Below are 27,017 nucleotides of genomic sequence, written 5' to 3'. Positions count from 1 at the left end.
TAAAACACCACTTGGTGACAAGAATATTTCCACTCCATTATAATCTCATGGGCCCACCACGGAATACATAGTCCACCATGAACCAAAGTATTGTTATGTAGTGCATGACTATTTATCAAATCATCACATTGTTCACTTCAAAAATATACAATAAAAAATAATAAGCTTTTCCTACCACAAAAACACAATGTAGGGGGCTGGGTTTGTGGCTCAGTGGCAGAGTGCTTGCCTCACACGTGTGGGGCACTGGATTCAATCCTCATCACCACATAAAAATAAATAAATAAAATAAAGATACTGTGTTCATCTACAACTAAAACACATTTTTAAAAAACACAGTGTGGGGTTAATCAAATAAGATTGGCAAAATGTTGATATTTGAAACTTGTTGGTGAGCATGTACATGGTGGTTAATTACATACCTTACTACTTACATATTTTTGACAATGCTTTTTAGTTGTACATGGACACAATACCTTTGTTTTATTTGTTTGTGGTGCTGAGGATCCAACCCAGTGCCCCACACGTGCAAGGCAAGCACTCTGCCAGTGAGCTACATCCTCAGCCCTATTTTTGACAATTTTGATGATAATTTTTAAAAGGCCTGGGTTGTTCCATTTGGCGTAAAGTTCTCTAAAGTTGCTGCCTGGATTTCGGATACTTTACCAAAAAATCACAGATCTCTCTATACCTGGAATGTCCCTTTACTCCACCTGGACAATTTGTGTTCACTCCCTAAGACCCTTTCAACTGCAGTACTAGGGATCAAACCCAAAGCAGAGGCCTCAACTTCTCCTGTGCTCCTACTGTATCCTATTCACCCCACTATGTATCTCTCATTATCCTATATTTGCTTATGAAACCACAGTGCTCCCCTACTGAACAAGGAAGGGACCACAATGTTTTGTCACTATATTCCAGGGGCCTGGCATATGCTATGCCCCTGATAAATATTTGGGATATTTATAAGACTTAGCCTGGTATCCTCATGAAACACAGATTAATTGATTGATTGATTGATTTACACTGGGGATTGAACCCAGGGTTGCTTAATACTGACCCACACCTCCAACCCTTTTTCACTTTTTATTTAGAGACAGGGCCTCGCTAAATTGCTGAGGCTGGCTTTGAACTCACACTCCTCCCACCTGAGCCCCCTGAGCCACTGGGATTACAGGTGTGTGCCTGGTCAAGGGATCTTAAGAAGGTCTTCAGGCCCATATAGCCTGTGTTCTTACCATGCTGATGTCCTTACACAGTCATGCCTGCCGGCTTCCATGGCCTCTACTTAGAGTCCCCAGCTTGTCATTTGTTATGCACAGACCCTCCAGACACAGCCTTACTTCAAATGGCCTTCTGGTCAAAGACAAAAGACCCTGGGCACACCTTAGGAGAAAGGTGTGTATGTGTGTGTCAGTGCACCTCCCACTCCCATCCCACATATTCTAGACTATTGAGGGCTTCGGTCCAAAACCTGCAACTATGTACAGGATAACAAGCTGCCAAGCAATGAGTAATGGTACATGTCTGTGGCACTCACCTCTCCTGTCTCAGCCACAGATCACCAAGGGTACCAGCTGAAAAAGGGTGACCTTCTGGCCATTCCCCTGATACATGGTACTACATCCAAGGAGTCCCTTTCCCTCCATCAGCCTTCAGGTTTTCAATGATAGAAGAGAAACACCACCAAAGGTGGTTATGAGCAAGTAAAACCATGTATATCTGGGGTTTTCTTCTCTCACTGTTTTGAAATTATGAAAGCGGTATTTATCTCCCTATTAATATCTCTTGGAAAATTGTCAATTGGTCTTATGTCTCCTCTCCGGTTTTTGTTTTTCATTGGATTTTTTTTTTTTTTTTTTTTTTTTTGGTACTGGGGAGTGAAACCAGGGGCACGTAACCACTGAGCCACATCCCCAGCTCTTTTTATATTTTATTTAGAGACAGGGTCTCAGTAAGTTGCTTAGGGCCTAGCTAAATTGCTGAGGCTGGCTTTGAACTCACAATCCTCCTGCTTCAGCTCCTCTTGCCTCAGCCTCCCGAACTTCTGGGATTCTAGGTGTACACCACCACACCCAGCTTTTACTGTTGTTTTATTTTGTTCCTGCAGTACTAGGGATCCAACCCAAGGCTACTCTACCAATGGACTATACTGCCATACCTTTTTAAAACTTTTATTTTGAGACAGGTTCTTGCCTAAATTGGCCAACCCGACCTCAAACTTGAGATCTTCCTCCTTCAGCATCCTCAAACTGCTCATATTACAAGTGAGCAAATTACCACTGTGTCTGGCTTCTCTCCATTCTTCCTCAAATTTCTGACTTATGGCCTATATCACATACCCTAGCTCTCAAATGCAGGCCGACTGTATTGCTTACACTTCTCTTTCATGCAGACAATATTGTGAAATAAAAATATAGGAACTCTGAAGTCATATAATCTGGATTCTTATGCTGGGTTCACCAATACTTTGATTTCTGATGGTTTTGTAACAGTCGTCCACTTTATGCTCTGAATATATAGCCCTTGCTGCTCTGACACTATGACTTATTTTTTAAAGGGACATGTTTGCTTCTCTTCCTCTCTCCCTGCTCCTCCTTAATCTTTCCCCCTTTCTAATCTCTGGGAAAATAGGATTACCTTTTTCCCCATCCGAGGCAGAATTATTTGCCCTTGAGCACACAACCACCACAAGAGAGAAATAATTCAGGCTTTGGGGATGGCACCAGAAGAACTCAGAAATCTGACTATCTCCCCAATTAACAGTGAATTACAACTCAACAGAGAACACATGGAATGTGGCCTTTGAATCACCTCTTTTAAAGTCCCCTGTTCCTGGTAATAGGCAGAATCACAGCCTTTGGGACAGGAGTTCCCAGTGCTTCTCCTTTCCGAGCAAAGCAATAAAACTTCTTCCTTTTTCTCAAAACCGTGTCCTCATTCTTGGACTGGCATTGAGGACAAGGACCAAGCTTTTGCTAACAGTTTGACTTATGATTTTCAATTTCATGATGATGCAAAAGTGATATACATGCAGTAGAAACCACACTTGGAATTTTATATCTGGATGTTTTCCCAGGGTAGCAATATGTGGTCTGATATGCTCTCTCTTGAAGCTGGGCATAGGCAATAAGCAGTGGCTTCCAGTCACCATGAGACCACAAAGGTCTACAACCTGTACTCTACAGCAAACTGCATTGCTGGCAGCTTTTAGGATACTGTTTTTTCTTTTTCTTTTTTCTTTTTTTTTTTTTTTGTGTGTGTATGTGTTTAATATATATTTATTTTTTAGTTGTAGTTGCACACAATACCTTTGTTTTATTTATTTATTCATCCCATCATGTCTATGAAATGTTCATGTGTATGTATGAGATCCTCAACTTCACTATAAAATAAGTTTTGTGTTAGTAATTTTGCCCACTGTAGGCTAAGGAAAGTGTTTTGAGCACATTTAAGACTGACTGGGCTAAGCAGTGTTGTTCAATAGACTAAGTTTATTAAATTTGCTTTCAACTGACAATTTGCATGCGCTGTGGGTGTATTATGACTTAACCATTCCAACAAAATTTGAGGAGTATCTTTACTTTTTTAAACTTGAGAGAAATCATCTTTGAGTATGGGAGGGGTATACTGAGTTGGGGGGAAGGAAATCATCTGAGGTTCAGCTATTACATCAACTTTAATTTCAGTGTCGTTGATTAGATTTAGATAAATTACATTTACTTTAGATAAATTACACTTATTTTAAATGTGTGCAGAAAAATTCTGAATAAAATTACTTATCTATTTTTAAAAATGCCAAGCAGAAAGATAGATCACTCTTGTCATCAGGAAAATAACATTTGAAAAGAGAAGACTGGATGATTTTCAGTTGAATGAGAAAGAGTACAAACCCTGCCTTCACCCTCCCCACTAGAAACAAGAGCTTTGAAAACCACTGATATCTGTCTACCAAAGTATAAACCGAAGGTCAACTTTCAGATGAATGTAATGGTTACTGTATCATTCATAGGAAAATTATCTGTTTTAAGTTAAAAGTACTCCTTACATTCTCATTTCCACTGTTATCTATAAGATGATCAGATCATTTAGTTTGGGGCCCTGTGCTTGGAAAGGGTTTGGATCTCTTAACAGCAGGAAATTCCAAACCCCAGGCATCTCACAAAGACACAACAGGTGATGCAAATCCACATCAATACTAGAAAACTGTTACGGTTTAAACATCTATATCCCTCCAAATTCATATGATAGAACTTAATATCCAACATGATAGTCATGGAATCCTCCCAATTTCAGTTTCAGTTTATGCAGTTTGTTAACCTCAACTATGATCCAAAAATATTAAATGGAAAATTCCAGAAGCAACTCATAAGTTTTAAATTGCATGCAGTTCTGAGTAGTATAACGAAATCTTATGCCATCCAACTCAGGATGTGAATAATCCCTTTGTCCAGCGTATCCACACTATATACACTATCCACCTATATTAGTCAGTAGTCATCTCAATTTTCAGCTACTATGGTACTAGTATATTGTTATAATTGCTCTAGTATTAATTTTTAGTATTAATTATTTTTAATCTCTTTCATTATAGGCATGTGTATATATAGGAAAAAGCATGGTAAGTACAGGGTTAAGTACTATTCAAGGTTTTAGGTATCCACTGGGAGTCTTAGGCACATCCCCCCAAAACAAAGGTGAAACTACTCTATTACTGGGGTTGTGGCTCAGTGGTGGAGCACTTGCCTTGCACGTGTGAGGCCCTGAGTTTGATGTCAGCACCACATATAAACAAACAAATGAAAGGTATTATGTCCATCTACAACTAAAATCATCTTTAAAAAAAAAAAAGAAGAAGAAGAAGAAAAAAAAAAAAAGAAGAAAAGGTGGGGCCAGAGGGATGACCCAAGCCTATAATCCAGGCTGTTTAGAAGGCTATTTGGGAGTCTAAGACAGGAGGATAATAGGTTCAAGGCCAGCTTTGGCAATTTAGAAGACTGGGTGTCTAATAAAATCAAAAGCAGGGGCTAGAGATGTAACTCAGAGACGGAACACTCCTAGTTCAATCCCCTGTAGAGCCAGAAAGAAAAAGAAAAGATGGGGCCAGTTTGGGAAGTGATGAGGGATCTGCCCTAGTGCCTTACAAAAGGCTGAGAGGAGCACCCTAAAGCACCTCTTGCCCTTCCATCTTCTTTGGCTTGAACCCAGAGGGGCTTTACTACTGAGCTACATCCCCAGGTCTTTTTTAAGGCTTATTTAAGTCTCTAAATAGAGATAGTGTAGCCCTAATTTGCAAGGCTGGCCTTGAATGAGCAATTCTCTGGCCTTGGCCTCTTGAGTAGCTGGAATTACAGGCATGTACCACCAGGCCCTTTCATTGAGGCAGGAAGATCTCAAGTTCAAGGTCATCCAGAGCAATTTAGCAAGACCAATTTGCCAGCAACTTAATGACACCCTGTTTCAAAATAAAAAATATTTATAGAAGGACTAGAAGTGTAGCTAAGTGGTAAAGCACCCCTGGGTCCAATTCCCAGTACTGAAATAATACTAAGAATAATAAATAATTATACACATATATACAATTGGGACTAGAGGCCAGGAAAAATGAAAGAGAGAGAGAGAGAGAGAGAGAGAGAGAGAGAGAGAGAGAGAGAAGGAAAGAAAGAAAACTGGGTATACGCTGAACAGATGTCTGTGTCTAAAGGGTTCTGGATGTCCCATATAACAGATATATGACCTTGGACTAGTCTCTTAAATTGGTTGGCCCTGATCAGCTTCACATGTAAAGACAGTAAATTGAATTAGACAAGTTCAACTCTTTCCAATTCTAAAATTCAATACGAATTCACAAATTCTTGATTGATTGACTCCACAGTAAAAGAAAGAAGGCATATAAAGTCCTTAACACAGTGGTTAGGATACAGTAAGCGTGTCATAAATGCTGGCAGCTGGTATTAAAATAGGGAGGTTAAGGTTTGCATGTGTTACACATAGCTTATATCCAGATTTCTCTGGTGAGACATTTTCTAGAGGGAAAAAAAAATAAACCACTTTAAATCCCTATTTTAATCAGCATTGTTAAATCAAAGGAGCCCAAAATGAAACAATAAATTATGGAGCTCTACATGAAAGGACATGAGCCTCTCAAAATCGACTGGCTTTGTTTTGTTTTAAATTAGACTTTCAGTGAACTCTTGGCGGCACTCGGGAAGAAATCATGAGTGCTGTAAAGGCTCATCGCTCAGCACACATTTACTGGAAATTGTGATATCAAACTTGCAGCTGGGGAAGGAAAGCTCAGCAAGACCCTGCCTCGGGTCTTGCTTGATTTTGTTTTTAACTGAATTAGGTGTCTTACACTTAGAATTCGGGGTTATTCACGAATAAGGATTTCTAGCTTTTCTTGAGAACATGGAAGTGCTTAGCAATATCAGGCCTGCATTCCCACTCAGCAATGCACAGCATATTTGAGCAGAATTATTTCCACCACCACCTTGTTGCCATTCACCCTCAGCTCACTGCCTGGCCAGCTGGGCACTGTTTCCTTTGCCCAGTCCCTGCACCTATACATACATAATCCAGGAGCTCTCTCAGGAGCGGTGGGCTCTGGAGTCAGATACCATGCTGGCATCCCTGCTCTAACAAATACCAGTCATGTCATTATCTTAAGCAAGTAATTTGTCTCCCTGAGCCTCAGTTTCCCAACTGCAAAACTGAGGTGTTAGTAATAGCATCTGCCTCCCAGGGATGGTGTACATGCATTATTACCTGCTAAGTGCTTGGAGCTGAGCCTGATACACAGTAACTGCTCTATAAATATTAGATGTTACTACCTTCTGGCCCCAGACGGCATAAGAGTTTCAAGTTTCTGTCCCAGAGCTTTAATATTCTACAGTTATCTGCCAAATTATTTTATGATCAAAATGAAAACGGCATATGGCAAAAGCTATGCAGATAAAACTTAAGGATAACTACAGCCTCCAGACACAAAGGAAGAAACACACTGCATGAGGCACCTGGAATCGGAATATTCATACAGACAGAGGTTAGAGGGGCTGGAAGAAGGGGGAATGAGAAGCTATTTAATGAGTACAGAATTTCTCTTTGGGAGCAATGACAAAATTCTGGAGATGGATGGTGGTGATGGTACAAAATAATGCGAATGTACTTGACATCACTAAATGACACACTTAAAATGGATTAAAATGCAAATTTTATGTTACATATATATATCTTAGCACAATTTTTAAAAAAGGAATTACTCCAGCCTACTTTTAGCTACTTGCTAAAAGTAAAATGTTAATGATCCTAAAGTCATTCTAAATCACCATAAATTCATGCTCTCAAAGGCCACATACTGTACATCCCATAATAGTTCGGAGAAAACAATATTAAGTATTTTAACAGCTGTGCTTCACAACAGTGGCCCTTCTTTTGGATCTAGAGGTCTCCTGGGAATGAATCTGTAGCAAATAGAGCATGAGGCTGATGAGATCAACTTTTAATACCTGTCCACAGCAGTTGGCCATTCTTCCTTCATTACAAAATGTCCACACAGGCTCCTCATACTCTCTCTTCTCTCAACAAATACACAAAATGGAGGCTTCCTGCCAAGCACCACTTAACTGGTTGCCTTTGAACTGTGGGATGCTGGGCAACCCTGATGAGAGATTCTGATCTACACCTGTTCTATAACAGTATTCAAAATGCCCATAAACACTAAGATAACCAGGCTGCAAATCAACATTCACAATGCCCTAAACTGTCCCAATCAGGGTCTTTACTTTCACATTTCCACATGCTACTACCTTCTAAGGCATTTCTCTCTCTCTCTCTCTCTCTCTACACACACACACACACACACACACACACACACACACACACACACACACACGCATGTGAAATAATTACTTTTCAAACTGCAATTAATCTAAGAAACACACACAAAACAGGCATAACCTAGTATATATTCACAATCTTCCGGCCTGGATCCCCTTACAAGTACCTATTTCCTAACATTGACAGGGAGGGCTACCCTTATGAGTTTATAAGCTTGAGACAGGCACACTACACCTAGCTCCATGAAGAAACTTCCCTAAACTTGGAGATTTCTTAAACTAGTGCCTTTTTTGGCACCAGTGTTTTTTGCATTAAACATTCTTTTAAATATAAGTGAAAATTTGAAATGACAGGTATAATATCTTTCAAATTCTCAATATTATATACTGAGTACCAACCCCAACTTAGGGAGGGGGAACTACATGGCACCTTGATTTCCACTGCTGCCCAACAGTTAAGACACCAAGTCCCCACGTGGCTGTATGTCCTATATAATAAACCCTCAAACACTGATCATTTTCCCCTGTGAAAGCACAAAAAAAGCGTTCCAAAAAGACGAAAAGGGAAAAGATCATAGGCACAGTGCACAATTTATCCTCTTAAAATCCAACGTGAACATCAAATGACAAGTATTTTTATACTCTAAGGATCAAACAGGGAAAAGATAAATGTTTTTAAAATTCACTGAGAAAAAGCCTCAAGCAAAACCGCTGCCATCTAAGAAGTAGCTCCCATGTATAAACCAGCCCAGCAGAAAGCTAAGGAATGGAGCAGGTAATTCCTGGACAAGAAAATTTGGGCTTCCTGTCCAAGCTGCACATAACAAAACAATAAATATGTATCAAATATTTATTAAATAAGGCCAAAATCTCTCTGTTACAGGTTGAATTATGCTCATCTCCCTCCAAATTCATGCAGAAGTCATAAGGCCTAGGACCTCAGAATATGAACTTATTTTGAGCAAGGATTTATATAGAGGTAATCAAGTTAAAAGGAGGTCATGTCAGGGTGGGCCCTAACCCAATGTGAATGGTGTCTTTATAAGAAGAAGAAATATGAACACGGACAGGCAGAGAAGGAAAGCACAAGGAGAATACAGCAACCTATAAGGCAAGGAGAGAGGTTAGGACCACACCCTTTCCTCATAGGGCCTCAGAAGGACCAGCCCTACCCACACTTTGACCTTGGATCTTTACTGTCCATAGCACAGAGATAATAAATTTCTGTTGTGTGTTTTGCTGTTTGTTTTTGTTACTGTGGATTGAGCCCAGGGGCACTCTACCAAGAAGTTACATCCTGAGCCCTTTTTATTTTTCATTTTGAGACAGGGTCTCACTGAGTTGCTGAGGCTGACCTTGAATATGCAATCCTCCTGCCTCAGCCTCCCACATCACTGGGATAACAGGAGTGTGCCAGGATGCATGGCAGTAACTTTCTGTGATTAAGGCATCCAGTTTGTGATACTTTGTTACAGAAGCCCAAACAAACTAATACAGCTGCATACCAACTGTGATGACCTCAGAGCCAACACAACCCAGTGCACAGGTACTGCTTCTATCAAGTGGATATAACACAAATCCATGCAAACATCCCACAAATCCACAGTCAGCACTATTTCAGGCACAGTGGGATCCCAGGAGAAATCTCAAACTCTCACTGCCCTCTCCTGCAAACATTTTACCACCTACCTAGCATGGGAAACATACAGTGCACTACTACAAATCATGTGCAAGTATGTATAAGACAAAAATACCAAATTCTTTGCTTATCAGTCAACAATAACAACAAAAAAGCTGAGCCAATTAAGACCAGACTTTTCCCAAGACCAATGATAGTATGTGATAAATACTCTTAAGTTCCATGAAGTTTGGGTCCATCTAAACACATTATTCTCCGTCACCCTCTCAGGACACAATTTTACTGCAGGAGTATGATGTAACTACCCTGCTTTGTCCACCAAACAGAACACAATATGCCTTCAATATGTCAGCCTGTTTCATCTCCCTAAATACATAATTGATTTTCAACATTTTATGCTCCAGTTACTGCCCAAAAGCAGACTGGGACAACTTCATATTTCAATTGCCCCTTCCTTTAAAGTATAAAAGGAGTGATCAGAACAATTAACCAACTTCCTTCAGTTATTCTTGAAGAGTCATTTGCTCACAGCTTCTTCTAGTTTCTCTTATCATTCACATATAAACCTCTTATGCATCAAAAAAGATATAAAATTTATATAACCTGGCTAAAAAATAGAACTACATATATGATGAAATACCACCAAGAGGAGGAGAAGAATTTGTCTTTATTTGGAACACAGAGTAGCTACTTACATTCCCCATAGAAACAGAATTAGGACCAATGTCAAACAAAAATTAAAACCTTAAACTTCCCTTAAAAAAAAAAAAAAACTAGAGCTATATATTTAGGTCATTTTATTTTTAACCACAGCCTCCTAAATGACCTGAATATCCCCACATCCATTCTAAGTGACAAGTTTTATAATTCTTATGAATAATTTAACTGGGCAAATTTGCTTTACTTGTTGTTGAATAAAAATGCTGCTTCAGAAATTGACAGGCCAGTTGCCCACAAAAAATTTCCGTCGGAATATCTGCCATTCCTATTAGGGAAAAATAGGGTGTGATGGGAAGGAACTTTAAAACTGGATCTCTTGCCTGGCAGAGACTTTTGCTATCATCGAAATGGGCAGCTTTGGTTTATGTGTAGTCTTCCATCTATTCACCATCTCCCCAAACACTGTAAATATCAAGGTATTCTGAGGTTCCAAAGGTGTGTGGTTCGAATTCAGGTTCAGAAAGACATTGCTAACGGCACACTCACACACAGTGAGTGACTTTCTTAGAACACGGAGCCAGATATGCCAGAATATTCTGTTAAAATAGAAACCACAGCAGCCTTGGCAACAATAAGGTTGGGGGGGGGGTGTTGGTTTTTTTAATTCATCCTCATTTCTACAAAAGCTGAAGAAAACAATTTATCCAGAATGATGCTGGCTTTGGGAAACAAGAGTATTTACTATGGGGGCCCAAGGGTCGGCCAGGTTATGAAGATATCACCCCTCTGAGCTCACTCTCTGGGCCTTTTCTGGCCTCTTACTCTCCAGTTCCTGGAAGTCCTGTGACTAAATCCACAAAGCTTAAAAACAGAAACTGGAGGTGGGGGCCCAGGTCTTCCCTCCTTATTTTTCTCGGGTGCCACATGATGAAGTCCTGGTAAACCTCTGGCTGTATGTGAGTGGCCTCCAGGGAGGGAAGCCTGATGGCACAACATTGCCAGGGGACAGGCAGGCAAGACTGAATTAGGAAGCCACTGCGGACCTAAGCTGTGGTGTGAATGTGTCCTGCAAAAGTCTACACCTTGGAAAGTCAATCCCCAAGTTCTCCTGTTAATGCAATTTGGAAGAGAGATCTTTGGAAAGTAACTGGTTAGATGAGGTCATAGCAGGTAAAGCCCCCATGACAGTATTAGAGGAAGACATACCTGAGTTGGCGTGCTTGCTCTCTTTCACCATGTGATGCCCTCTGCCATGTAATGAGGCAGCAAAAAAAGCCCTCATCTGGTGCCAAGCAGATGCTAGCACCACACTCTTCACTTACCAGCCTCTAAAACCATGAGCCAAATAAACTTCTTTTCTATATAAGTTAAATGGCCTTGGATGTTTTGTTATTGTAACAGAAAACAAATGAAGACAAAACATATTGAAATCATTTTACAAGTATTTAAGTCATATTCTCCAAGTTTAGTTCTATTAGTTAAAAAAAAGTGCTATTTGAATTCTTTATGTCTTCTTTCCACTTATCACTCAAAACTGGTTCAAAACTCGAAAAACTGAAGGAGCAGTCATTGACTCCACCCTCAAACACCAATAATCAAAAGAATGAATGTTTCATTTTCAAGACACAGAACTTACCTCTACTAAGTTTATTTTACTTCTAAGTCATCTGTGAGAAAATAAAAAGAACTAGAGAAAACAAAACTATTCTAATTCCCAAAATACTGACTTATTTCATTTCATTCAAAACTTAGTCAAGGAACCACTGTTACTATTATTATGACCATTCCCAGTGCAGCGCCACTCAGTCACTTATTTAGCAGCAACTAAGTGAGCTGCTGCTCACCCTCACTTGTAAAATGGGAATGGTGATACTCCTACCTAGTGGGTGTGATCTTAGAACAAATGATATAATGAAGGATTAAAGGGATTATTGCTCATAAAGCACTTTCCATGTACATAGTAGAGCAGTGTTAAATAAATGTCCCTGCCCATCCTCATCTGTTAAGAATGGACATGTTCATTCAGAACCAGTAAGGGCTTTTGGGGATTATTCCAGTAAGCCTTTGTTTCATTTTTACTGAGATATTTGATATACAATGAGAAAAGTATCTTCCAAATGTCACTCAGGAAAAAAAAAATGTTAAAGCTCTTCATTTCTACAAGCATATAGTTCTGAATGTTGTCTCCTTCCCACACCCCTGAAATAGGATTTGGCAGATTATAATCTGTAAACTAGAGTCACGTGTTGGTATTACTTCCTTCTTTACTGTACAGACAATGGTGAGGCCACTCCCCCACTGGCCATGCCCAGGGCCTCCCATTCAAAGGATGAGAAGAGCAACTCTCCCATTAGTAGTGGCTCTGGGATCAGAAACAATGGTCCCTGATCATTGTCAATAAGGCCACTTCTCTCAAGGATACCCAGCAACACCATATCCTTATTTTATCATTTTCTATCTTGGTCACTTCTAAGATTGGCCAACTACTGTTTCATAGTTTCTCAGATATCCCCCACTCCAGCCACAAACAGATCAATCAGTTAAGTTACAAAAGTTGACTAGATCTTTTTTATGTAAAATTAAAGACAGGAATACTTACCACCAGTGTTCTCTGAATGACATTATAACTATCATTTAAGAAAATTTCTCCAGGATTGAATATTGCCAAAGACTAGGTCTCTATATGACCCATTGTTCAAGAAGTTCCTGAAGTACTAGAAGGTACCCACCAAGGGTCCACATTTGCTATTTCTTTGGGTTCTTTACCTTCTGGTCCACCTATTTCCAGAAAAGGCTTTTTTCTTGATTGTGAAATGCTTCTGCTAAAATACTCCAACAGCACTTACATGTTTTATTTGTGAAGAGTCCATAAAATCTTATCAGTATTGAAATGCCTTCAAATTCCATCTTTTCAGTTTTAAGAATACTGTTTTGAATACTTTTAAGTGAAAATGAAAGTGGCCAATCTATCATTCATTTCTCCAACCTTCTTTTTGTTCTTCAGCAATAATCTGAATTCTAAATCTGTCTGAAATCATCAACTTATTTCAGCAGTTAACCCAGTCTCCAAGATCGACAGCAAACTACAGACAGTCAGCCTACTGCAGTTATCATCCCAAATGAATCCTCACTCATTACCACTTGGTCAGAGGTGGTTACTGATGGGGCAAGGCTGATGGATTCTGCCCTGGAGTTCTGCTAAAGGTGGGCAGAGCTTAGTTTATTTTGATAGTCTCCATTCATGTTATTCTTTTGAATCCAGAAACAGGCAAAGGATTTGGCAATCTTAGGTTAGCTGTAGGGAAACTTAGACTAATTTACCAGCAAATTTTCCACAATAAAGAGAGTAAGCATCCTACTCCTGCCTTTCCAGAGTTCTCAGCCAGCCTCTGCCACGTCCCTACTCAAATTCTCTGTCCACTCACCAGTCATGAGTTTCATCTTCTTTCTACTTTCTCACTTTCAATAGTTAACTTGGCTTTCTTACCACTCCACTTGAATCTATTCCTTTCAAATACCTGAAATAACTCTCAAATATAAAAGCATTTCTGCACATCTTGTGTATGAACCATACTTTCTCCTACACCACAGTGTCCAGCATTATCAGTTACGAAGAAGTGATCTGACAGTCCTAATGGGGACATGTTAATCCTTCAGAGTTTGATTCGTGATACCTCATCAGCACTTTTAGACAGATGGCCAGGGAGAGCTTTCTGGTTTACTCCCCAATCATCCTACACTCAATCTGCTTGACAGTTTACCTCTCTGTCAATTTCTCATCCACATACCATTCCAAAACCTAGCAAACCCTCCTTTTATAAATGTTGTGTGCTTCCTGCTCTTAGATTACTATCTTTCTAAACCAGATGTCTCCAAAGTAGAGGGAGGGAGATGATCTCCAAGGGTAAAGAAACATGAAAATTTCTGATCATATTTACTTGTCTCATTCTTTCATTTCTATCTTTGTGTATCTTAAAATGCAAACAGCTTATTACTAAACAAGCGTGTGACTGTAATTTATAAATATATAAATGTTTCAAGTGTGAGCAAAAGTATCTTACTGATAGAATTGTAATGTCAAAAATGATTAAAGAAGTTAAAGAAGGTTAAAGCTATTAAAGCTATTGCTTTAATAGAACTTTCTGGGGCAATAGCTCAGTGGTAGAGACTTGCCTGGCATATGTGTGGCCTTGAGTTAATCCCCAGGACAAAAAAAAAAAAAAAAGTTTAGTTTAAAGACTACTTGGCTAGGCAGTCACAGTGGCCTACATCTATAGCCCCAGCTAGTCAGGAAGCTCAGGCAGAAAAATCACTTAAGCCCAAGAGTTTGAGGTCACCCTGGGGCAACCAAAATAGCAAGAGAAAACTAATAACTTTTCCTAACTTTTTGGTGTTCCATGGACAATTCCAACTAAAATGCTGTATTCTAGTTGTTGGGTCATAGCTGTTTTGTTTCACATAGCGTTTAGATGGTAACAATATTCTTATTCCAAAGTCAGACCTCACTCTTCGCTTTCATATCATATATTAGATTATGTTTGTTATCCAGGTCTATTCTTTTTTAAAGTTTACTTGTTCTTTTTAGTTATACATGACAGTAGAATATATTTTGACATATTATGCATACATGGGGTATAACTTCCCATGCTGTGGGTTGTACATTCAGGTCTACTCTTAAAGACATCTCCATAGTTGAAAAATATTTTTGTCTTTTCTTCAAAATTAAACAATCAAACATCCTTCAAAAAAGAAACGACCCAAGACAAATTTTCAAACACGTATAGCACTTACAAAGTCCAGATATCATCCTAAGTTCTTTCTTACTTAATGCTTACAACAGTGTATTTTTAAATATGAAATTATATATATATATTTAATAAAATTCAAAAATAGTATTTATTAATAGATGGAAAAACTTACTCCTGTAAAACTGAGACTCCTCTAAAATGGTGGTCAATACTATTTTCAATTAAAAGGTCAGGAAGGCAAACGCTCTGTGACTTCCACTTTCTTAATCTACCTGCTCTCAAGGCATCTAGTTGTTAACTGTGTGGCCTTGGGCAGCAATATCGCCTCTCTGTGCCTTGGAATCCTTATCTACAGTAACTTCATTCACTGGAGTGCTTACTTTGTGGCAGGCACCATTTTTTTTGTTGAGGGACACAGCGGATAAGACAAAAATCCCTTATTTAAACAGCCCAATACACAATTCCACAAAGTCACAGAAGATAGCCAGTTATTAAAATGTTAGCCATTATTATTTCTCAAAACAAAGGCCACTTTATTTATCATTACCTCAGTCCATTTTAAAGGCAAATTTCACCTCGCTCCTAAATGGCTCTTAGCTGGTGAAAGGGGCAGGAAATCAGTTAAAAGACTGGCAAGAATGTGGTACCAGCAAACACCCTCTACCTTCCCCTGCTGTAAAGCTCTAGGGATCTTGCCAGCTGCTGGGGGTAGAACAGCTCGGCCAGGAAAAAGGTCTGCAGAGGACTTTGGATGGTAGCATCCCACCAGGCTCTGGATGCTCCCAGCACTTTTCCATGATGCTGATGAAGGTCTATTTACACCTGGAGGTTACAGCTGACGAATGCGGCGCGTCTGACAGCTGCAAAATTCAACTGCAGTGCAACTTAATCCCTAATGATGCTGTTTCCAGGCTGCCCTTCCAGAATCTGCCATGAGACATCTTTTTACTTATTCAAAATTATTACATAATCACAGACCTCGCTCTCCACGGTCACCACAGAAGAGCATGGCTCAGAAAGTCTGCCTTTCAGCACAGAATTTAAAACCACCAGCAGGAGAATAAAAGAATCCTGCTGAATCCAAAGTAAACACAAAGAAGCAGAATGATAACAGGAACTCTCCAGAGAGCACTTCCCTTATAAACAGCTTCGATCACCTCACAAACACCTCACCAAACCTACACACCTGAGACAGACCCACATCTCCACCAGCGGGGAAACAAATACCACAGGCCACCACGAAGACTAGACATGCCTTAGGAGTTTTAGGTCACAACCTCAAAAAATCTTCACGAGGACCAGGAAGAATCCAATTCCTAATATCTGTATTTCATACCATCCTGCTAAAAAGAAAAAAAAACCTACTGCAAAATATCTGCCGTCTGTTGACCGACTGTCCACAAAGCCAGGTAGTTAGCTTGAGCATTTTCCTCTCAATATCAGAAAAATACTCAGTACTCCTCACTGCCTTCTCCTCCTATCCCCATATGGATGCACTTCGATTCAGCATCAGGTTGCTGACTTCAGACCTGATGGGCAGGTCAGATGGGCAGGAAGAAGGGAAGCTCAGAAGGAAGAAGAGAAAGGGGAACAGGCTCTGGTCTCCAAACAGTCCACAACTCCATCCCCTCCTGCTGCAGGTCCCAAATGCCCCAACACTGTGTCCTTGTGCTTCCCTATAACCTCAAGCACCCTCTGGACTTTCTGCCAGTTCCATCACAGCACATGCCCAGTCCCAATACTAGAGAACAGTCCCTTCCATAGGACTTCGGATCCCAACCCCCATCTCCTCATCCAGCATTTCCCTATTCCAGGCCCTTCCTCTAGGAACAACTTTCTCCTCCTCTCCCCTCCCCCACAGCCTCTGGAACCTTCTTTCTGTTGTTGAAGTCCTCAGGGGTTACAGAGAGGGGCTCTGGAGTCAGGAGGATCTGGGATAAGCCAGCCTCCACCTTTTTCCGGATGTCTGACCTTGGGCAACTTGCCTAATCTCTCTAAACCTGAGATTCTTCATCTGTACAGCGGGGTTTACATCATCTCTGAAAGTAAGGATTAGATGAAAATACACATAAAGCACTTAGTAAAATCCCTAGCATACATTCAAATAATAAGTGCCCATTTTGTACCAGGAATAGGTTTTGTAAATGGTGGTGATTATCATTCCCGCCCCCCTCCACCTCTTATTTTTTTAATTGAGGTAAAACAGAAATAACAAAGTTTACTGTTTTAACCATGATTTGAGTATATGCCCAGCTCAGAGGCACAAGGACACTCACATGGTCCTAGAGCCACCACCACCAACCCACCAACAACGTTCACCTTTCCCCACTGAAACTCTGCACCTTCTGTTGACACTCTCCACCTGGAAGAGCTGGTTCAGGTGGCTCTGGGTAGTCAGAGAGGGTCTTCTCCAGGCTATTTTTCTTAACACAGGTTAAAAAAAAAAATTCTCCTTCTTGGAGCTCTCACTGCTCACAATCCTACCACCCTCTACCCCAGTTCTTCGCTGACACTTACCTATTTTTGGTAACTTCTCATTCACCAGGAATAAATGGGCAGTCCTTAGTTCACAAGTTTCTCTTCCACCCTTTCTCTTGATAGATGCTTCTGCCCAGTAGTCAGCTCCTAAAGGAACAAGAACACAGAGAACCACCTGGATTAGATCCCAACTCTATCTTTTATTAGCTGTGTGACCTGGAACAATTTCTTCCTCTTTCTGGGCCTGGGCTGCCTCACCTATAAATGGGGATAATGTCAGTATGTATTTGTGGGGTTGAGCAGATAGTTTACAGCACTTAAAGCAGAGAGCACAGGGTCAGTGAGTGAGGGCAGATCCTACCACGCCTGGTGCCCTTGGCTCCCCTCGGAGGCTTTTGGATCTAACCTGTCATTCCCAGGGCTACAGCTCATAGAGGCATCATTCGATGCCCATGACCTCCTATCCTTCCAGCCCTCACACCCCTTCTCTCCCAAGGTTCTTACTCTCTGGTGGCCCTTGAGCATGTCCTCTTATCCATTCCCTAACCTCGTGGACCCCACTGCTAATCATCTGACTCACCCCCACCCCTTCCTGTATCCTTGATGTTCTGCAGCCTCTCCTGTGGCCACACTGTGGGTATCAGCACCAGGACTCAGGTTCCTCTCAATTCCATTCCAAACCCAAAGACCACAGAGAGACTATCAGAGCGCCACACAGAGAGAGGTCACTGCACTAGAATTCTCAGACCAGAAAGGCCCTCAATAGCCAAACAGAAAGTCCCTTCCATGCCCCTCAACAACTGTTTCAAGCTTTCATCCTTCTCAATCCTGTTCTACTTCTTCCTTCCCACTTCACCAGCTTCCTCCCCTGCTCCTCACCTACCCACAGGCTCCTCCCCTCTCCTTTTCCCTTGGGCTCCAAGAGACCTTCCCTACTGCACTCCAATCTCCAGCTACACCTACCCAGGCAGACAGCTTCAGTTCATTTCTTCTGCACCTGCCACGGCCCTGAGAAGCAGCACAAAAATCACCTCCTCCTGGTGGGCTAGACCCTCTTGCCTCTCAAACCCTCCACACGCTCCATAAACGCACTTCAGTCTTTTCTCTGACTCAGTCTCCCTACCTGAGAACAGAAGCTACAGATTCACTGCAAATCCTCACTGTGCACCCTGGTGGACCAAAGCCATGAATACAGTAAACTCTGACTTCTACTCTGAAATGTTTTCATTAATATGTTTTACTGGGCTGGTCATGGAGGCTGGGGCAGGAGAATGACAAATTTGAGGCCAGCCTCAGTAACTTAGCAAGACCCTATCTCACTAAAAAGTAAAAAAGGACTGAGGATATAACTCAGTGGTAAAGCTCCCTGGGTTCAATCCCTAGAACCACCCCCCAAAAAAAAGTTTTATTAAAAAATGTCAGTTAAGCTGGTTGCATGGGCACCTGCCTATAATCCCAGTTACTTGGGAGGCTGAGGCAGGATCACAAGTTTGAGACCAGCCTGGGCAACTTAAATGAGACCCTGTCTCATAATAAAAAATACAAAGAGCCAGATGTAGCTCAGTGGTAAAATACCTATCACAGTTTCAATATTTGGTATCCTCCAAAACCTCATATGTGAAACACATACTAGAAAGTTTAGAGTGAAACAATTAGGTTATGAGAGCACTAACCTAATCAGTGCATTAATTCACTTATGGGGATTAATTGGGTGATAACATGCCAGGTAGGGTATGGCTAGAAGAGGTAGGCTATTGGGGGTGTGCTGTTGGGTATATACTTTGTCAGTGGTGAGGGGAGTCTTTCTCTGCTTCCTGGTGCCATATCCCCAGCTGATTTTCTCTGCCACACCTTCCCACCATGAGGTTCTGCTTCACCTTGAGCCCTGAGGAATAAAGCCAGACTTCTATGGACTAATACCTCTAAAACCATGAGCCCCCCCAAAAAAACATTTCCTTCTCTAAAACTGCTCTTGTCAGGTCTTTTGCTCACAGCAGGGGGGAAAAATTGACTAGAACAGTGCCCCTGGTTTCAATAATCAGTACCAAAAAAAGAAAAAGTCAAATAAGATCCATAATCCACCACTTACACATAATGCCGTCTACTTTCTTCCTCTGATCTAGACTGAGAAACATCCCCTGCCCTTGCCTTTCCAGAACAACTATTCCTTTGATGAAAGGAAAAAAACAAACAAACAAAAACACTGCTTCTTCCTCAACAGAAACAGAAAACCCAAAATAGCAAGATGGTTTATAAAAATCCCCAGCTGATACTGGATAAGGTAGGGATAAATGCAGTTATCTGTGAGCCTAAGAAGAGAAAGGGAAGTTTACTTTGGATGGCTATTTGGGTGAGGTAACAATATTCATATGCTAAGCAAGGAATCTGACCAAAAGAATAAATCTCAGATCTGTTTATAAGACAAGGGAGGAAGAGGAAGCAGGTAACTCCAGTGGAAATTTCTCTCCTTTGTCTGGTTTTACTTCTGGTATGGCTACCACACTAATTTCTCCATACTAACTTATGACAATTTAATTTATAGAAAGTGATTTCCAAGGGCCTGGAGAGCTGCAGATGGTACCTCAGGGGCCCATTTGTTTAAGGATGAAAGCTTAGTGCACACCATTACATCACTCTGACCTTTCTCAGCAACTTCCTATCTGACAAAATCGAGATGTTTGCTCCCTCAACAAGATATTTGTGTTTGTCCAGCCTCAGGCTTTGGTTCCTGATTAGCTTTAAAATCATTATGCACCCAAACTGAATAGTGCTACTGTTAGCAGCTGGAAGGTCTTCCTCTGGGCACGGCCCCAGCTCTGTGGCCTTCAGGGAGTGACTGCTGCCCTTTCTGCATAACTGCACACTCCCCTAATGGATGTGCTGATCTGTCCTGCTACCCCTTCCAGAGCTAAAGTCCCTCTTCTTGGCATTCTACCTATTTTCTCAGGGGACCCCAGGCAAGGGAAGAATGATGTGGTGATGTAGGCCTTAGGCTCCCTCCAGATAAATGCTCCGGCATTGTCCATTCCAACATCAGCATTAACAGTTCAGTATTGCACCAGACCAGTCTCCCCAGGCCTCACAAGCCTCCCCACTGCTGCCCACATTACAGGAAAACAACTATTATTTCCTGGATGCTCAAACACCCCAACACCCACATATACAGATCCAATCTGTCAAGCATACTCACCTGCCCACACATCTGCAATGACCTTGGAAGATGCCTATATGACCTACATCTCCAACTTTTCACTGTCCTGACATCAAATGAGGTACACACATAAACCTAGTGTCACCTGTGGACCACCTGGTAGGTCCTGAACAACAACCCCAAAGAGAATGTAGAAATAACTTTTGAAAGAGGTTTTGTCTTCTTTTGTTGGGGTAGGGGTCCATGTACTGATGTGTGCAACTTACTTGACACTCTGTATAAAGTAAGATGGGCTGCTGGGTAGCCATGCAGTAAAGCAAAGATGGCAACATCTTAATTGTAGAATCTAGATGGTGGGCATGTGAAAGTTCACTGTCCATTTCTTTCAACTTTTATGTGTGAATGCTTTCATAATAAAACATTGCAGAGTGGTGATATTTTTGGTGCCTTCAAGAAAAAAAAAAAAAAAAGGAAACTGAATTCTAGACTTCATTTGAGTTTCACTGGTTTTCCACTAATGTCCTTTCTCTGTTCCAGGATCCAAATCAAGGATCACACTTTGTAGGTAATTGTCATACTTTCTTCTTCTTCTCCAGCCTGTTACAGTTTCTTGGTATTCCCTTGTTTTCCATGACCTTGACAGTCTTGAGGAATGGGTCTGGTATTTTGTCAATGTCCCTCAATGGAGACATGTGGGGACTTGTCTGAAGTTTTTCTAATGGTTAAGGGTGGGGTTATGGGCCTGGGGGAAAAACTTAGAGGTGCCCTTCTCACATCATGCTAGGAGCAGGAGCTAAGAGTATGGTATGCCTCTGGCCAAGTGAATGGATTGCTTGGTTAGAGTAGAGTCTGTCAGATTTCTCTACAGTAAATTTATTCTTTCCTCCCTTTGCATTCTCTTTCCTTTAAAAAGCGAGTTACAAAATTGAGCCCAGGGCTGGGATTGTGGCTCAGTGGTAGAGCACTCGCCTCCCACGTGAGAGACCCTGGGTTTGATCCTCAGCACCACATAAAAATGAATAAACAAAATAAAGGTATTGTGTCCATGTATAACTAAAAAAAAAATTAAAAAAATAAAATTAAATTTAAAAATTGAACCCACACTCAAGGAGGGAAGGGAGACTACCTACACAAATTATCTGAAACTCCGAGTCTCTTCTCCTAGTGTAAATGTACACATTTATAAATTATACTATGGATTACAATGCAGTACCACACTATTTTGTTGCCCAAATTAGTCCAGCTTTGACTTTTATGAATTCCTTGAGGTTGGCTCCTATATCCTTCCCCCCCCCATTTTTTTCCCATATCCTTTTGACGTGCCTACATCCTTTGTTATTCAAGTACTTCTTTGTTTTCTGGCACTGCAAGATGCTTCAGATCTATAATTACCCATTTCTCCAAGGAATCCTGGGTACGGTTATTGGAGAATGGTATTCAGGAACCAAATGTGAGTGTGCTTGTTACTACTGGGGTGTCACTTCTACTAAGCCTTCTCGGTGGACAGATCTAGGAAACACCAGTGTATATACCAACCCACCAGGCATGCTTATCTGTATTTATTTCTGCATTGATATTAAGCTAAAACTAATGATTTAGTTCTTATTGATGCTGTTAACTCTAATTCCATATTAAATGGTTCCTTCCAGCCTTCTCTGCTTGCTTACTATAACTTCCCTCTCATCATCTTAACTATTTGTTTCACCCCCATATATACATAGAGCAGTTTTAGAACTGTTAACACATGTTCCACAAGAAACTTTACCAACTACAATACAGGGTGTATACTGTACAGTTTCTGTTGTCTCTAGACTTAGCCAAAACATCATTTTTCCAAAGTTAACAAGGTCCATAACTGGTAGTCTATCTTTCTTCTGGTCTATGTCCCACAGTTATAAATAGATTCTTTTGTCACCCTCTGCATCTCAAGACACACACACACACACACACACACACACACACACACACATTCTTTTTCTCTCAAACACACAAAGAGGAACAACAGCTATTGGCTGGTGTCTTTTTTAATTGGAATACACTGAAGTTCTTTAGTGCCTAACTTATCTAAACATTTATTTGTATATCCTACACCACTTCCTATTGGTATACAAATTCTGCTTTATGCTCAGTACGATAATACTTGTATCTGAATGTATCCTATGAAATTTAGCTGGGTCCTATCAGACCACAGTGATTGCTAGAATACCAATAAGATAAACAGATTCTACAAATTTATTTGGAAAAAAAAACATGCTATTGGGGCTGGGGTTGTAGCTCAGCGGTAGCACACTCGTCTTGCATGCACGGGACCCTGGGTTCAATCCTCAGCACCACATAAAAAATAAATGAGTGAAATAAAGGTATTGTGTCCAACTACAACTATAAAATAAATATTTTTAAAAAGCACTGTATTAAGTTAATACAGCTTAACTAATGGAAATTGTTCAATAAGGAAGGAGAATGTTCTTTGCTGTATCATTTAAAATTCAGAAACAGGTAAATAACTGGAAATTATGATATATCTATTAAGCTGAAAATGAATTACACACAATGATTATAAATCATTTGAAGAACACATATTTATATGACATAATACATACTGTGTGTGCAAAAATAAAGTATGGTTATGTTATTTAATGTGTCTGTGAAAAGAAAAACACTGAAGGAAGGACATATACCAAGTTATTTTTAAGTTATCTTTTCCCCTCCCTTTTAATTAAAGTTAAACAAGAGAAGACTGCTGAGTGGGAAACCTCACAGAGGATTCTTCCTAGACACAGTGCATCAGTCCTGACAAAGATGAAAAACGGAATCAGCAGCTCTGCACAGCAACCAGGGTGGGCCAGGCAGGAGAGGCTCAGCACAGAAGGCACAAGCCCTCAGGTCAGCTGTCACCCAAGGACTCTCCCCAAGGCAAGAGGGGACAGGGTAGTACTAACTTCTTTTTCAAACAGGCAGAAAGAAGAGGGTACAACTGGGTGCTGCCTTGGAAGCTATCCTAAGAAATTTGGGTTTTAAAGGATAGGAAAGATTTACATGGAGTAGAGGGAGGAGGCAAAGTGATTGGAGACAGATATTAATAAGAACACTCATCCATCTGGGAAGAGTTCTCTTTATCCAACCACCCTGTGAAACAAGAAGATGTTAAAGCCCTGAGTGGACAAGGATCCTCAGATTAAAGTTTCTAAGTATCCCTCCTATCCTCCCTCACAATCCACCCCCTAAAAATGTGCTGTGGGAAAGGGAGGATTACACCTGGGGGATCTGTTTAGCCTCCAGCAGACTTGATATCACTCAAGTGGCTGATATCAGGAGCCCAGCTCTGCATTTTCAAAGATCAACATTTTTACATTGGAATTCACACTCCACCCCTACAGAAAGTGCTCTGTAATACAGACTAACACAAGCACCCAGTAACCATCCATTATGCTGTAAAGCTCTCCCGTGTGTAGTAATTTTCAATACACAACATCAGGCCCACTAGCCAGCCACCTCCACAACCAGCTCACACAGATCACACACAGTGTGAGCAGAGAGAGCTGCAGGCCAGCCTCCTACAAACAACCTGACAACACACCAGGAAGTCCTCACTGCTACGCTCAGGGCTTGGGAAAAACTAGCCTGCGCTGAACACTTGGACGAGGCCACAGTATCTCACACATGCCATCACCCTCAAATCCTCACAACCAGTCTGGAAATGGCAAGGTTTAAACTCAGCCAGCTCGATCCAGCAGCAAGGCTGTTATGTTTTCACTGACAGTGGGTTTACATGTTTCAACAAACTTCAAAAGCAGGCTGAAACATACCCCAGGTACCACAGATTAAAAACAGACATCTCATGGATTCCCTCCTCAAGGAGGAATTATTTTTCAAAATAATTTATGCATGATGCCCTGATTTCAACTTTATAATCTGAAGCATATTCTCAAGTCCCAACACAGTAAAGATAAACACTTACAAGTTAGCAAAATATCATAGTATCCACAAACAAATTGATTATTAAGTTGTAAAGCTTAAGAAGAAAATTGCAAATTTAAAATATAATTAACTTTTTTACAATATGATGACCTCAAATTGAAAACAGACTTCCAAACTGATTTGTTTCCTTCTCAACGAGAACTGTCCTAGTTTGTATTCTAACATGCATCCCTCCTTTACAATCTACTCCCCTTCTCCTCCCCTTTCCCCACCTCTCCCCTTTTCCCTCAAAAGACATTCTGCTTCTACAGTTAACTACAAACAATTCTATTTTGTGTTCTGTAAACCATGAAATAAAAAAGGTTAGGGCCCACTGACAGTTTATAATCTCTTCAGAGTTAGAAATCCCTTTGGAAAGTTAAAATTAGATATTATAGTGTACTAGAGATACTCTTCCCAAACCACTCCAAAGGTTTTTCATTAGAGTGGCTTAAATATTTATACACTCTTTAAATGACAGAGTGAAACTGTGGTGAGACTCAGGATACACCATCCCAAAATATGACTGTAGGAGATCAGAACAAGCTACTCCAAAACATACTTCTTGGGCATATTCTGAGCTGATCATTCTAAGAAGTTGTCCTTTTGTAAAAGAATGTGCATCTATCAAGGAAATATAAATTACTAAAGTATTTGTATCGTAAAGAAAGCTGCTCCAGACAACTTTTATTACCCCAGAGACTTTATCTGCATAACAAGATAATCTCTATTCACCACACATTTCCTCCCTTTACCACCTTCTCATCATTTATCTTCAGTGATCTGATTCTTGTTTGAGTTTCATATTTTGTGGGATTCCCATGCATGTGTAATTAAATAGGGTGTCCCCTACTAATCTGTTTTAATTTGTACCCCAGCCAAAGAACCTATGAGGGTACAATGAAGCCACTTGCCCTTCCTGCACTGTCAAACACACTGGCGAAGCTCAGCAGTCATTCACACAGTGGGCACTCACATGCTACTTGTGATGGGGTAAAAACAATTCAGGAGAAAAAGTAATGTCTTCTCTTCAGACAATTCAAAAGAGGGCTTTGTACATTATCATAAAAATTTTAAAGAGAAAATGAAAAGAGTTGAAACTTGGGAAGAAGAGAAAGGGAATATACCTGATTATTTTTCACGATTGAAAGAAATACTTTGTGTTATTAAAAACATGGATTATATTAATCTAACCTCTATGGAATTCAGTATGGAAGTTCCTCAAAAGACCATGAATGGAACTGCCACATGACATAGTTATACCACTACACAGTAATTATCTTAAAGAATCAAAGTCATCAGGGCTGGGGATATAGCTCAGAGATAGAGTATTGCCTATAATGCATGAGGCCCCAAGTTCAATCTCCAGCATAAAAAAGAAAAAAACTATTAAAGTAATCATATTATAGAGATACACGCATATCCATGTTTATAGCAGCACAATTCACAATAGCCAAACTATGGAACCAGCCTAGGTGTCCATCAATGAATGAATGAATTCAGAAAAGTTGGCATGTATGTATGTATATGTTTATATAACACATTGTTATATTGTGCACAAGTATGAATACACACACACACACACACACACACACACAGATATGTACAATGGAATTTTATTAGCCATAAAGAAAAATGAACTCATGTCATTTGCAGGAAAATGGGTGGAACTTGAGAGCATTATATTAAGCAAAATAAACAAACTCAGATGGTCAAGAGTCATTATGTTTGGGGGCTTTTTTTGCAGGGGGTGGGGGATACCAGGGATTGAACTTAGGGGCACTCAGCCACTAAGTCACATCCTCAGGCCTATTTTGTATTTTAGAGACAGGGTCTCAGTGAGCTGCTTAGCGCCTCACTTTTGCTGAGGCTGGCTTTGAACTCACAATCCTCCTGCCTCAGCCTCCAAAGCCACTGGGATTACCGGCATGTGCCACTGTTCCCAGCTTATGTTTTTCCTCATATATAGAAACTAGAGAGGAAAAGGTGTGTGGGGGGGTGGCGGGGAAGGTATGCATGGGGGAGGGTAGAATCTTATGAAACTAGAAAGGTTATCAGCAGAGTAGAGGAAAGGAAGAGAGAAAGGGGAAATACTCGGAAATTATACTGGCTATATTTCATTATTTTATTGTGTACAAGTATGAATATGTAACAATATGTACAACTATAAAGCACCAATAAAAAATCTGGATTATAAAATATACAAATAATGAAAATGACATAAGGTGGTTTTTAAAAGAGAAAACTATTCAATCTTACCACACAAATACCTTTCCAACTTTTTCTATATACATGTATCCATTTTAAATGCCTAGCTTACAACCTGTGCATATAGTAAATGTGTCAAATAGATATATAATACATACTGTGACAAATATAGCATATATGTGATTATACCATATGGCAGTCCTCCTTATCCACTGAGAACATGTCCCAAGACCCCTAGTGGATGTCCAAAACCTTGGAGAGTGCTGAAACCTATATATACTGCTTTTGCCTATACTTACATACCTACAGTAAAGTTTAACTGATAAAGATGGCACAAT

General features: G+C 40.4%; 1 protein-coding gene across 1 annotated transcript in view; it reads right to left on the bottom strand.

Moving 5' to 3' along the window:
- Tanc1 (tetratricopeptide repeat, ankyrin repeat and coiled-coil containing 1) overlaps positions 1 to 27,017 on the bottom strand; it is a 229,778-nt gene that overhangs the window by 179,641 nt on the left and 23,120 nt on the right. The window contains exon 2 of the mRNA XM_077802626.1: positions 17,403 to 17,510. The gene's annotated coding sequence lies outside the window, so the exon portion shown is untranslated. The remainder of the gene's footprint in view (positions 1 to 17,402; positions 17,511 to 27,017) is intronic.

This window comes from Urocitellus parryii, chromosome 1 (genome assembly GCF_045843805.1).
Source record: "Urocitellus parryii isolate mUroPar1 chromosome 1, mUroPar1.hap1, whole genome shotgun sequence".
In the NCBI taxonomy this organism is placed as follows: domain Eukaryota; kingdom Metazoa; phylum Chordata; class Mammalia; order Rodentia; family Sciuridae; genus Urocitellus; species Urocitellus parryii.
Note: the sequence above shows the minus strand (reverse complement) of the source record. Positions and strands in the feature narration are given on the sequence as shown.